Source organism: Papio anubis, chromosome 3 (assembly GCF_008728515.1).
Source record: "Papio anubis isolate 15944 chromosome 3, Panubis1.0, whole genome shotgun sequence".
Taxonomy (NCBI): domain Eukaryota; kingdom Metazoa; phylum Chordata; class Mammalia; order Primates; family Cercopithecidae; genus Papio; species Papio anubis.
In genome coordinates this window covers 178,820,621-178,834,913 of record NC_044978.1, presented here as the reverse complement: position 1 = coordinate 178,834,913, position 14,293 = coordinate 178,820,621, and the positions used below count along the sequence as shown (strand labels likewise).

At 52.2% G+C, this 14,293-nt stretch overlaps 1 protein-coding gene across 14 annotated transcripts in view; it reads left to right on the top strand.

Annotated features, from left to right (window-relative positions):
• The first annotated feature begins 211 nt into the window (after positions 1 to 211).
• The window catches only part of LOC101022794 (janus kinase and microtubule-interacting protein 1), a 303,218-nt gene continuing 289,136 nt past the window's right edge, over positions 212 to 14,293 (top strand). For 10 of the 14 annotated variants that reach the window (XM_021938227.2, XM_021938225.2, XM_031664741.1 and 7 more), the window contains exon 1: positions 212 to 543. The gene's annotated coding sequence lies outside the window, so the exon portion shown is untranslated. Of the gene's footprint in view, positions 544 to 4,161; positions 6,378 to 14,293 lie in introns of those variants that run through there. The other 4 variants (XM_031664737.1, XM_031664744.1, XM_021938236.2 and 1 more) reach the window with 3 other exon arrangements.

Sequence of the window (14,293 nt, the reverse complement as noted above, 5' to 3'; positions counted from 1 at the left end):
GCTCAGCGCCGGGACCCCAGCCCTGCCCGGGCCGGCCGCTGGCCTAGTGCGCACGCTCCGGCAGCTCCGCGCCCCCTCTCGCGGCTGCAGAAGCTCTCCCAGAGTCTGCCTGGGGCGGGGGCGGGGGCGGGGAGGGGCGGGCGCCTCGCCCTCCTGCCTGACTGGCAGGAAGACAGACCAATCGGACGGGCTCCCTAGGGAGGGGCGGGGCCGTGCCGGAGCCGGGCGCCGGCGACCGAGGGAGCTGCAGCCACCCGCGTGCGGCACGCGCCGGCCGCCTGCCCCTATCGCGGCCACCAGTGCCGCGGCCTCTCGACTCCCGCCCCGCCGAGCCGCGCGCGCGACTGCCATCCTCCTCAATTGCTTTTTACGATTTTTTGTGCATGCATTCATTTTCTGTTCCGTTTTGTCCTTTTTAAGGCGGTGGCGGCGGCGACACCGGCGTAAGCTCGCAGCGGGGAGGGGGCGGCCGGAGGATGCGGCGCGGGGCTGCGCTCGCTACGCCCGCTGCTGCTGCCCGGCTCGGGCCTGAGCGCCGAGCAGGTGGGTACAGGTGCGCCGGGGGGCGGGAGGAGAGGCGCGCGCAGGCCAGAGAGAACCCGTGGACCCGGCGACCGAGGGGCGGACCCGGCGGCGAGGGACGCGGCGACCGGTGCCGCCCCGCCCCATCGTCCATCTCCCCGTCCTCCGGTCATCGCGCCCCCTTCGGGTCCCCCTTCCACTCTCGCATCCCACCTCAGCGTTCCCCCACCCTTCCGTACCCATCCCCCACTCCTCTTCAGACCCCCTTGCAAAATCTCCCAGCCGCTGCGTCGCTTCCCCCAACACCCCCTCCCGGTTCCGCCCCCAGCCCCCAGCTCTCCTTCACGCCACCCCTATTTCCACTCCTCTCCGGATTCCGCCCCCAAGCCAAGGAGCGGGAGGGGGGACCCACCCGGTAACTGCTGGAGTGGCCTGGGGGGTGTGGCCGGCCGGTCCCCTCGGTGTCTTCCGCAGGGTAGGTCGCAGTCCCCCAGATCCCCGCCCAGGTGGCAAAGAAGATGGAGCTGGGGGCCGCGCCCTGGCGGCGGAGGGCCCGCGGGCGAGGCCGCCCAGCCTGCACCCCACCCCACGCACGGCACACGCCGCCGCGGCCCCTGCCACGCACACCCTCGCGCTGCTCCGCCCACGTGGGCGCCGGGGAGGAGGCTGGAGAGATGGGAAGAAAGGCTGGCACCCACCCTCCTGCCGGCCCAGCGCGCCCTGGGCGCACTGGCCTCGGAGATGGCGCGCAAGGATTGACTCCGGTGGTGCCAGACACCTTGCCGGGCGCCGTGCGTCGGGGCCAGCGGCCTCGGTGGCCTACGTCAGTGCGCGCGCGGCGGCCTCGCCTCCCAGCTCCTCGGTCCTTCGCTCCATCCCCCCTGCTGTGGGCTCCTGAGGATCCGGCCAGGGCAGCCCAGATAGAGGCCGCTTACGAGGCTGGCTCTTTTTTTCGCCTTAGAAGCATCCCGCTCCCACACACCCCAGCTCGCCGGTCTCCTGAAGGCTGGGCCAACCTCGGCTCTCCGCCAGCCTCTGCCCGGCTCTCTGAGCTCCAGCGATACTGTATCTAACCGCCAGCCCTCCTCCGCCGCTCGCCCCATCTGCGCACACTCGCAGGCACACTGTCCTTGGCCTTTGCCCGTGTTGTGCTCTCTCCGGGAACGCCCTAACTTCAGCTGGCCAGCTCCTTGTAGACCAAGGTCAGGGAGATCCCCTTGCCCCTCCTGAGCTTTCCTGGACCGCGGAGCTGTCCCAGGATGCTGTTACCATCTGACGGCCTCTGCCTTCCAGAGCAGAGGAGGAGGTGGGGAGGAGGACAGGGGCGGCCTCAGCCCCTCTCCCAGGGCTCCACCCACAGTGAATGTTGGGCATAGCAGGGACATCTCCCCTAAGTGAAAGCAACCCGCTGGTGTGGAGGGCGAAGCCATGGGAGGAGTTGGCCCTTCCTCTAGCAACCTGGGCTTGTGGGTGGTGGCTCCAATAGCTGGGATGGGCAAGGAGGAGGGACACATTCGAGGATGGAGTGGGGGGATTAGGATCCTTTCCTAGCAGGGCACTGTCACCCTCCTGGAGATCTGCGGGTCTGCAGAGACTGATGTTGCGGCGCACAGTGGAGGCTTGTGGCTTGTTGCAAGATTTTTGTTGCTGAGATATGTACCGGTTTGTAATGCTGAACATCTCCGCTCTGGAGTCTGGGGTAATTCTTACCTGGAGTCTTTTTGCAGTAAGCCGCTCCCAAAGGATCACAGTGTGGACCCAATGCATGAGATGACTGGCATTTTCCTCCTTCACAAACCACCTATGACTCCCACTGCCCCCACTACCTCACCAGTTCCTCCCATCCTGGCTTCCCTGGCCCATCTCTCCCCTCTTCCTGCCACGATGTCTCAGCCACGCCTGCTGCCTCTGTGTTATGTAGACATGTCTTCACACTTGGGTTTTTCCCCACATGCTTTTTTTTCACCCCCCTCTCTAAAACAATGCTCCCCTCCCTTGTGTATCTGGAGAACGATTCATGATAAAGTCCAGCTCTCAGGTTCCATCACTGTGATTTTCCCAGACTCTACCGGAAAGATTGTGTGGTTCTCTCATTGTGTTCTCAGATCTTTTCATACACGTCCAGTGTGATATTTGTTTGTGTAGTTTTTCCTTAAGCAGATCTTGCCCACTAGAGACTGGGGACATGGGACACAGTGAGGTCGCCTGAGAGATGGTCCCACTTTGGTGGGGGCTCTGTTTTCCTAGGGAGGTGACCACACAGACACTGCCCATGCTGTCAGAGAGCCATGTGCAGGGAGAGAGGGGCGACAGGCCCCTGCCTTGGCCCAGCCAGGAAGGCTGCCTGAGGAAGTGACAGGACTGTGGCCCTACTCTCTTGGTGTGTAAGGGTGGACTGGGCTGTGGGACAAGTGACAGAGGGAACAATTTCTAGTCCATAAGGCAGCAGCGGTAGCCACTGCAGGCTGTGGCTATCTGTTTAACTCGAGGGTAGGACCTTGCATCTCTTCAGGCTCTGAGCCAGACTGCCAGGGTTCCCATTCAGACCCTGCCTCACTTAGCTGGGATTGGGCAAGTGCCTCCCTGCTGGGCTTTCTAACTAAATGGGGGCTTCCCTTGGGGAGTCTGAGGATGACTACGGTTTGTCCCAGTTCTCCTGGGTCACTCCTCTCCCCATAGTGGCAATGGAATCAACCTGCAGGGCTTCTGAAGTTGGACTCGCCTGTACTTTATCCCTTATCCTTGTGTGATCTTGGGTAAGAGGATTAACCTCTCTGAGCCTCCGTTTCCTGTATAAAAGGGGGCAGTGGTATCTCTTTGGCTAGGCTGATGTGGGGATCAGAGGTGTGGTCCCTGAGCAAAGGTAGCAGCTTTATGAGGGATGATGATGGTGAAGAAGCTATGAGAATATTTATTCATTTAGCCTTGTCACAGAGCAAACTCCCATACCCACATTTGGGGTCCTTCTTTAGCTAACAACAAAACTAATGATCAGAGCAGTGGCCACCGTTGTGGTGGGCTGAGCGGTATGAGGGACCAGGCTAGGTCAGTGGAACTGTGTTGAGGACCAGCTCCCACCCTACTGACAGTGTGACATCGGGCAAGTCACTTAGCCCCTGTACTCACTTCCTTTGTCTGGATAAGGGGAATGAGGGCCACATAAGGAAATATCGTCACTTAACCTCCCGCTTCTGCCTTGGGTTATCTCATCTTTGCTGCATGGCACCACACAGGGTGAGGTCTACGTGAACACCAGAGAGGGAGCCGAGTCTCAGGACACCAGGGGACTCAGCAGCGGGGCTCCCTGACTCCAGGCCTCAGATGTTGCCCCACGGAGCACACTGACCCCTGTAATGGAAAACGACCTTCCAACAGGGATGGCATGAGAAATAGATCAGAAAGCCTTCTTGGTGGTTTTTTTTTTTTTTTTGACAGTTTCTTTCTTGTTGCCCAGGCTGGAGTGCAGTAGCACAATCTCGGCTCACTGCAACATCCGCCTCGTGGGTTTAAGCAATTCTCCTGCCTCAGCCTCCCAAGTAGTTGGGATCACAGGCACCTGCCACCAGGCCCTGCTAATTTTTTTGTATTTTTAGTAGAGATGGGGTTTCACCATGTTAAGCAGGCTGGTCTCAAACTCCTGACCTCACCTCAGGTGATTTGCCCACCTCAGCCTCCCAAAGTGCTGGGATTACGGGCATGAGCTACCGCCCCTGGCCCCTTCTTGGTGCTTTTAATGGAAGCACATCACCGTCATGTCCATAGTGGCCATTGGTGCTGCTGTAAACCGAGACTCAGACAGTGACCCAGGGCTGGCCACTGGTGGGACCACAGCATCCTGACTCTAGCCCTACATGCCTTCAGAAAGTGTTTTCTTTGCTCATGCTTTTCTGAGGCCAGGTGGACAGTACAGGGGTCATGGATCAGCAGGGAGGGGCAGGGACAGGGGAGGAGCTCTGGGGGTCTCATGCTGTGAACGGCTGGGTTAGGAACCCCTCCTGTAGGACGTGAGAAGCAGGCGTGCTTGCAGGGAGTGGCCACAGAGGTCATTATTAGGTTGATGCAAAAATAATCGTGGTTTTTGCCATTACTTTTGCACCACCCCCATACTGGAGAGTAGAGGAGAAAGGGCCCGTGGTGAAAGCACCTAGGGGCAGCTCAGAGTGTGGGAGGGGCAGCTCCCCAGTGGGGCCGGGGCCTCCCTCCTGCCTTTGATGTTAGTATCGGTTTTCAGAACCCCAACGAGAAGTGTTATGCCTTTCATAAGTCTGCAGAGGTGAATTGACAGAAATACCGTTTTTCTTCATTATAACAGTTAACGTGTGTGAATGGCACTTAGCAAGTGCCAGGATCTGTGCCAGGGGCTTTTGTAAATAAAGTTTTATTAGAACACAGCCACGCCCATTTGTGTATGTATGGTCTGTGGCTGCATTTGTGCCAGACTGGCAGAACTGAGCAGCTGGGGGAGACATCTGTGAAGCCAAAGACATTTACTCCTTGGCTTTTTCTAGGAGGAGTTTGCCTCCCACTGGTCTGTGCTGTCCCTGGTCTGACTGAACCCATTCAGTCCCAGAGGGAGGCACGCACCTGCATTTCTATTTTATAGATGGGCACAGAGGGGCTCCGAAGCTCGCCAGGGATTATAAAGCGAGTATGTTCCAGAGCAGGGATTTGAAGCCAAGAAACCCATGTTCTTTTTTGAGGGGAGGAGACAGGGGCAGGGAGATTTATATTTTTATTAGCTTCTAATTTAATTTTACCATATTTAGAGAATGTGGTATGCGTGGTATCTATTTTCAAAAATTTGTTAACAATTCCTTGATGGGCTAGCACCTGACCATTTTAAAATATATTTTTATCATGGTTAATATACTAAATATATCAAAGTATTTAATCATAGCTGATATATTAACCATTTCTAAGTGTGCAATTCAGTGGCATGAAGCACATCCAGACTGTTGAGCAACCAGTGCTACCATCCACCTCTGGAACTCTCTATCATCCTCACCTGCAGCCCACATTCTTCACTGATGCCCTGTGCTGTCTTGTGGGAGTTTTGTGGAATAAAGCAAATGTTAGTGGCATCATAATTTAGCATAGAAGGCTTTGACATCAGACTTGGGTTTGAGCACCGGCTTTGCCATTTACCAGCTAATCTTGTGCTATTGTCTGCAGCCCCCTGAACCCTCTGCAACTCAGGTTCCTCATTTGGGAAATGGGGATCACCCCAGTCTGGTCCCTGCACATCCCTCGGTTGTGAGGATGAGACTAAGGAACGGAGGTGAAAGGCCTCGTCTAGCATCACGCAGTGGACAGCAGCTGCAGTGGCTGCTCCCTTTGTTGGGCACCACCACCCTGTTGTGTTAGGTCAGCCCGTTCCCCTCTGTGTCGTCTGAGGTGGCCCCTTTATCTTTTCTAGGGCCCGCAAGCATCCTCAGGACCCACTGCATATCCTAAAACTCCCAATTGGCCTGGGAGGACCTGGCTACAGCCTGCCTGCTGTCCTGTCTCCCATGGGAGGACCCAGGTACAGGCTGCTGCTGTCCTGTCTCCCACCGTGGCTGAGACTGGCTGAAGGGCCATTTTAAGGAATGAAAGGCGTTCTGTGTGCACCAGCCAGGGACTGCCAGCGGGTGCTCATTGTGGCAGAAATACCCTTATGCCTGCCAGGTCAGAGGGAGGCGCTGGCTCGGTGTGCTGGCCTCTGAGCTTCTCCCTTGGCTGCATTTTGAGTCAGGAGCCTGGACTGGCCCTGGGTCCCTCCTCAGTGCTGGAGGGGGTGGGACGCATCACCACGGGGTGGGTGTCCTTCCTGTGATGACTGTGAGGGGTTGACAGTGGAGGCAAGGAGTGAGCTGGTAAGTAGCTTTCTGCTTCTTTTACCCTTGGGGCTTCTGTCTCCTGTCTTCTCCCACTCTATCCTGTTGCATCTGGTGGCTGGTCGCCCCTCTCTGCTTGTTCTGACATGGGAATGTATTGGATGAGATCATAACCTGTGCTTTCCATTAAAGCAGTTCTTTTCCCCCTTCTTTTTCTTAAAAAAAATTGAGGTGAAATTCAATCACTCTAAATTAACCGTCTTAAATTATACAATTCAGTGGCATTTACTACATTCACAATGTTGTGCAACTATCACCTTGATCTAGTTGCAAAACAATTTCCATACTCTCGAACAAAACCCTGTGTCCATGAGCAGTCACTCCTCACTTCCCCTCTCCCAGCTCCAGCGCTCATCCATCTGCCCTCTGTCTCCTTGGATTTGCCTGTTCTGGATATTTCGTAGACGTAGATCGTATATGGCTTTTTGTGGCTGACTTCTTTCACTTAGTCTGATATTTTCAAGGTTCACCCGTGTTGTAGCGAGTGTCGGTGCTTCCTTCCTCTTTATGGCTGAGTAGTATTCCATGGTGTGAATATAACACAATTGTCCATTCATCTGTGGACGGACATTGGGGTTCTCACCTTTGTGGCTGGTGTTGGAAGCAGTGCTCAGGGTGCCAACATTTTCTTCCCAGGGCTGTGGCTGCCCAGGTCCTGTTCTGTAGGCTTTCCCACCCTCTCCTCCCCTGCTCATTAATGCATCAGTTCAGTCCCTTGTGATGAGCACTGTGCTGGGGGCTCCCAGCCTTGACTTGTCCTTGAAACCTGCAGAATGGTTTGTTGGCTCCTCATTTTCCAAGCAAGAGCATGGGAGCGCCCTGAGGCAGGAGGGACGATGTAGGGGCCAACTGAGTGCCCCAGAGAGGCAGCTGGCACAGCGCAGGGAGCCCTGGCCGCCTTTCTTTCGGTTGCTGGAACATGCTGGATTCTTCCTGCTCAGAGCACTTGTGTGAGCTGCTTGCTGCCTGGAATGTTCATCCCTGCCCTGGCCCAGACTGGCTTCTTTTCATCCCTCATGTCTGTATTAGTCAGGGTTCTCTAGAGGGACAGAACTAATCGGATATATGTGTATATGCAAGGGATTTTATTAAGGAGAATTGACTTACCAATCACAAAGTAAAGTCCCAAAATAGGTCGTCTGCAAGTTGAGAAGCAAGGAAACCAGTGGCAGATCAGTCTGGGTCTCAAAACCTCAAAAGTACGGAGGCCAACAGCACAGCCTTCAGCCTGTGGCCAAAGGCCCGAGAGCCCTGGCAAACCACTGGTGTAGGTCCAAGAGTCCAGAAGCTGAACAACTTGGAGTCTGATGTCTGAGGGCAGGAAGCATCCAGCCCGGGAGAAAGATGGGGCCGGAAGACTCAGCAACTCTGCTCTTCCATCTTCTCCTGCCTGCTTTATTCTAGCCATGCTGGCAGTTGGTTAGATGGTGCCCACCCACACTGAGGGTGGTCTGGCTTTCCCAGCCCACTGACTCAAATGTTAATCTCTTTTGGGAACACCCTCCCAGACACACCCAGGAACAATACTTTGCATCTTTCACCAATCAAGTTGACACTCAATATTAACCACCACAATGTCTCAGCCTAAATTTCTCCTCCTTGGGGAGGTTTTTGACTGTCCCAGATAGTGGCTGTGCCCCTGGTCCCCATCAGTACCCTGTTTACTTTTGAGAATCATCATGATCGGAAATGGTTTTATTGTCATTTCCCCTCCCCAGAAGCTAGAATCAAGCACTATGAGGGCAGGAACCCTGCCTGTGGGGTTTCCCCTCCTCTGTCAGCCTTGGACATTGGCACAGAGCAGGTGTTCACTCAGTAATCACTGCTACTGACTTAATTTCTGAACTCCACCCTGCTAGCTCTGATGATCGAGTGCTTGCTCCTTCATCTTCCTGAGCTTCACTTCCTTCTTTTGTGAAATAAAGAGCATGTCCCTATCTCTTGGGGTTGGTTTTGGATGTAGACCAAAACCAAAACAGGCTCAGTGGCATCTGCGTGCAGTAGGTGTTTGTCAGCCGGCACTGCTGCTGGTGTTACTTGTGGAAGTCATGGTCATTGTGATTGTCAACGAGTTTTCTAATGCCAGGTGACTCTTACGCTTGCTCTGAGGCCACCAGGGGACCTCCTGGAGCTGAGCTGTCCTATTTCGGTAGCCACTCGCTGGTAGGGGCTATTAAGCACTGCAGTGTGGTTCCTGTGGACTGAGATGGACTGTGAGTGAAAAATACACCCTGGCCAGGTGTGGAGGCTCACGCCTGTCATCCCAGCACTTTGGGAGGCTGAGGAGGGTGGATCACCTGAGGTCAGGAGTTCAAGACCAGCCTGGCCAACATGGCAAAACCCTGTCTCTACCAAAAATACAAAAATTAGCTGGGTGTGGTGGCAGACACCTGTAATCCCAACTACTCGGGAGGCTGAGGCAGGAGAATAGCTCAAACCCGGGAGGCGGAGGTTGTAGTGAGCCAAGATCGCACCATTGCACTCCAGTCTGGGTGACAAGAGTGAAACTCCGTCTCAAAATAAATAACTAAATAATAAATAAATAAAATGCACTCCTGGGCTTGAAGATGTATGAAAAAAACAGAATATAAAATATCTTAGTAATAATTTTCACATGAATTTCACTTCAAAATGATGCTATTTTGTGTATATTGGGCTAAATGAAATGTATTATTAATTTCATCTTCTTTTTACTTTTTAAAATGTGGCTACTAAAACTGTGAAATTATATGTGGCATGCATGTTGTATTCCACTGGGCCTTGCTGCTGTAGCTGTAAGCTCCAGAGGGCAGGGTCCAGGCTCAGGCCTATGGGGCTCAACCTCCTGCTCTGCCTTCTGTGAGGTCTGTGACCTCAGGCAAGTTAATGAAATGGTTTTTGTGCTTCAGTTTCCTCCTCTATAAATAAGAAGCTCAGTTGGATGACAAACAATGACAATGCACCTTTGAGGGCCACCTTGTGCCCTGCTAGGATCTGGGGCCCCATTAGGACAAGGGGTGGCAAGGTCTCTGCCCACAGCAGCTTACGTTCTGGGGGAGGGGGACCCATAGCCTCCACAGTTGAAATACAGAGGCTGACCCAGCCACTAAGACCCGTGACGAGTTCTCTGAGGGCCTCAGGAGGGAGATGCAGGGGATAGTCACACGGGTGTTGGGAGCTGCATCTCTGGCTGTGAGCCCTCGGGAAGGCCTGGTGAGGAGCGCAGGGGTAGAGCTGTCTGGAGTCTGGAGCCTGACGCACACTGGGCTGTCACTCACTGGCAGTCAAGCCCATGACTTTAGCGTGGCCCAAGAGTGTCGGGCCACTCCATTGCCTCTTGGCCACTCAGTGGCTCTAGCCTGTGTAAGCCTTTTGCAATATTCATTGCACCAGGATTTAAGAGTTTGCAACCTCATGTTCATTTTCTGCAGTCCCTGCATCCCCTAGTGTGGGCGAAGCTCCTGTTTGTCCCCATCCTGGAATTGCCCCACACCAGCTCTGATGGCTGAGAGTGGCTGATTCTCAGGATGTGATGCAGGCTGCCTGCTGTCTTGTTTGATGAACCCCCTCTGCTCTGGACCCCATCTCCACTGCTTTCTGTCAGGCCCAGGAGGGGACTGTGAGCTGAGTTCCCAACTCAGCCAGGAGCCACGAGGGAGACATGTCATATCACCCTGGGAGCTCCGGCATTCTGGGGTATCACCCCATCCCTGTCACTGGGTGTGTGTGCTTGCTCCATGTGGAGAGATGCCTGAGGGCAACTTTGTCCTGAGATTTGTAGGGGTCAGCTAACACTGTCATCCTCACTTTCCTTGTGCACACCTGCCCTCAGGTGCCTGGCATTATGCTGCCTGCTGGGGTTGGGGGTGGGAGGCGGGGTGTGCCCACAAGTCAGCAGGAAGAGCCCCAGGTGATTATCGAGGATGGCAGTGGACCTTCCTCCCAGCCCTCTCCTTGGACCTCCACCACCTCATTGCTGGAGAACGAGTGACTTATCTGAGCTTGCACAGGTGGAAATGGCAGTGGTGGGTTCAACCTAGTTCTGGCTACTCCTAACGGTGCTGTTCACTTATGGAAAGAGTGTAGGATGAGCAAGTCTACAGAGGAAAAGTGCAACATGGGAACTTTGTTAATACAATTGCATTTATTGGGGATTTTTATTGAGTAAGTAGATTTTAGCTGCTCTTGCAACGAAAAATGTGTAACTATGTTAGATAGAGATATGTTAATCTGTTTCACTATAGTAACCATCTTAGGATCTATATGCAGCCTGTAGCATCATGTTGTAAATTTAGCCTGGCATTGCAGCCCTCCATGGTCTGCTCCCAGTTCAGCTCCCGCCATTTCCCCCATGAACCATAGCCCTCTTCTGAGCACTGCTCCTCGGGTGCCACTTCCTCCACCCTTCTTGGGCCCCAGGAGTAGGGAGAGACCCACTTACTTACTCTGCAAATGAGGATTGAGTGAATGAAGTCATTGGGGCTGGATTCAGACAGGCCCAGGGGCAGGGGAATGGACTAATGGGGCTTCCTTCTCTCCTCTGAGTTTACCAGTGTGGCATGACCCACCCTGACTCCCTCTCCTGCCATGCCTGCAGCAGAGCCCGTGTCCAGCTACACAGTCCCCCGGCTGCTCTCGACTGAGCCGGGCCTTTGCACATGCTGTTCCCTTTGATGGATCTGCCTGTTCACCTCCCCCAGCCCCATCCACTTGTGCTTAAGATCCATCATGCGCCTTCCTCCAGAAAACTCCATCCCCAGACTGGGCCAGGTATAACCCCAGGGCCCTCACTGCCCCACGCCACCCTCTGCCCTGGCCACAGTGTGTTGCAGCTGCCAGTGACTTGTCTGACTCCTCCGCTAGACAGAGGGCTCTATGAGGGTAGGAATGCTTTCTGATTCACACTGGAACTCCCAGAGCCTGGCCAGGGCAAGGTGCACAGTAGGTGGTTAATAGATTTTTGGCTTTTAGTTTCAGATTCCCATAATGTCAGTGTCGGGAGGGACCTTAGCAGGAGCACAGTATGTTCTCTCTATTGCTTGCATCAGGGCCACTCTGCGCTTAAAAAAACATCACTCTGTTCTCTGCAGAAGCCACCTCTAGTGACAGTCAATTGTCTGAGCCTCAGATACTATAATGCTTGGGGTGGGAATACCCCAGATTGTTTTATCAGTCCAGAGATGACATTTACGAAGGTTCTGTAAAACTCAAAGTTTCCCTTTCCCTCCTCAGACTGGGATTTCGCTACCTTATGGTGCAGCCTGCTTTTAGTTTAAGGCAGCAGAAAAATGTTAGAAGGCTGTTCTTCAGAAACAAACCGCGTGCCTGTGTTCCCGGAAGGTCACATTTCCTATTCCATTAGCCTGGTTTTTCTCTTTCTCCCAAGCCATACCCTCCGAATGCACTTTGGAAGACAAACCTTCTTTCTGGATGTTGGCAGGGCTGCGTTGTTGGGCCAGGGCGCTGGGTGAGTGAGCTCATTATGCCCAGCGGTAATTGGATTTCTGCAGCAAGTCTTGGAGCCTTCCAGGCTCGGGGCTTGACGAGGTTCTTTTTGCAAACCAGATATCTTATTTTGAAAAAGGGCCTGGATGCCCCCACATTGTGCCTAATCTATTTAAACCATGGGGCAGATGGATGCTTTCCGGACATGATCTGTCTCTCTCAGGAAGTACCATAGGCGCCCAGGATGAACTGAGTCTGTGAGAGCCTGGGCATTGCAGAGCCCTGGATTTTCCTATAGGGATGGCTAAAAACGAATGCAAGACACTTCCGACTGAAGACACAAACAAGTCTTATTGCTGGATAGGATAGTAGAAATTGGAGTGCTCTAGCCAGAAGATGGGGGAGGGATGCTGGTGCCCTCAGGTGCCCCAAATAAATAAGTTGTTCATTTGGAATTTGACGATTCATTTGCTCCTGGATTGTAGCTTCCCTTCATCATTGTTAGTGAGCAGAGGGCTTTGGGGATATGCTAAGAGGTCAAGTGGCAAGGTGTGTTAAGTGGGGTGTGGTAAGTCACTCTTAGGTAGGGATGTGGGCTGAACAGTTTGGGGTGGTGTCTTATCTGCTTATCGTGGCAAGTGCAGAAAGGACCTCTGCTTATCAGAGCCTCCTGAGCAGAGGTGAGCAGGTGTCTGTGAGAACAATGCCACGGCATTTGAAAACACCATCATTGTGACTCTGTTATGAATCCTGAGCATCCCTTCCCACCTTAGTCTGAAGCACTGAGCTGTCTCCACACTTCCAGTCACCACATGTCACGAAGGGGATCTCGAAAATATAATGGCCCCATTCTGCCTCCTTGTAAGAAGGTCAAGCTGTAGACTTCCAATCTTCCAACCCAGGAAGTTGGTAGTGGACATTTTTGTAGATGGTGTTCAGAGACTATTGGATAAATAATTGATTGGCTCCCATTTACTGGAACCAAAACGAAAAAAAAAATCATGACAGATTTGAAAATTAGCCATTTAAGAAACTTAACATTGTCAGAAAGGTAATTTTGCTATCTAAATTTAAAAGAAATACCTCTTTGAAGTCCTTGCTCCTGACTTACATGGCAAACATGGTGCCTGATTCATTTAGTGCAAAAGAAGGCAGTAATGGAAGAATAAAGGAGCAAAAAGACATGAGGCATATTGAAAACAAAATAAAATGGAAGACATAAGTCCAACTATATCAATACTATTAAAGATGAACAGGTTAAATAAGCCAATCAAAAGGTAGATGTTGTCAGGGATAAAATATATGATCCAAGTATATGCTGTCTTAGCCCTTTCAGGCTGCTATGACAAAACACCTTAGACTGAATAGCTTATAAACAATAGAAATTTATTTCTCACAGTTCTAGAGGTTGGGAAGTCCAAGATCAAGGCACTGGCAGATTCAATGTCTCATGAGGGTCTGCCTCCCCATAGATAGCAGTCTTCTTGCTGTGTTTTCACATGGTGGAAGGGGTGAGCTACCTCCCTAGGGTTTCTTTTACAAGGGCACTAATCTCACTTATGAGGGCTCACCCTCATGACCTAATCACTTGCCAAATGCCTCACCTCCTAATGCTATCATACTGGTGACTAGAAACATATGAATTCTGGGGGGACATAAACATTCAGATCATAGCACTATCTGTAGGAGACACACTTTAGATTCAAGTATACAAATAGATTGAAAGTGAAACGATGAGAAAAAATATATCATGCAAATAGCAACCAAAAGAAAGCTAAGGGGCTATACTGATATTAGACAAAATGAGTTTAAAACAAAAAAAGTTACTAAAGAGCAACATTTTATAATGACAAGAAGTTCAATACATCAGGAATATATAACAATTATAAACATATTTGCACCTGACAAGAGAGCACCAAAATACATGAAGCAAAAACTGACAGAAATGGGCTGGGCATGGTGGCTCATGCCTGAAATCCTAGCATTTTGGGAGGCTTAGGCGGGCAGATTGTTCGAGCCCAGGAGTTTGAGACCAGCTTGGACAACATGGTGAAACGCTGTCTCTACAAAAAAAAAAAAAAAAAAAAAAAAAAAAAGCAAAATTAGCCAGGCATGGTGTTGTGTGCCTGTAGTCCCAGCTACTTAGGAGACTGAGGTGAGAGGATCACCTGAGCCTGGGGAGGCTGAGGCTGCAGTGAGCTGTGATTGCACCACTGCACTCCAGCTTGGGTGACAGAGTGACAGATTGTCTCAAACAAATAAGCAAACAAACAAAAAACCTGACAGAAAGGAGAAATAGGTAATTCAACAATAATAGTTGGATATGTCAACACCCACTTTCAATAACAGATAGAACAAGTCTACAGGAGATCAACAAGGGAGCAGGGAACTTGAACAACACTGTACACCAATTAGACCTAAAGGAAACCTATAGAACACTCGACCAATGACATCAGAATAAATATTCTTCA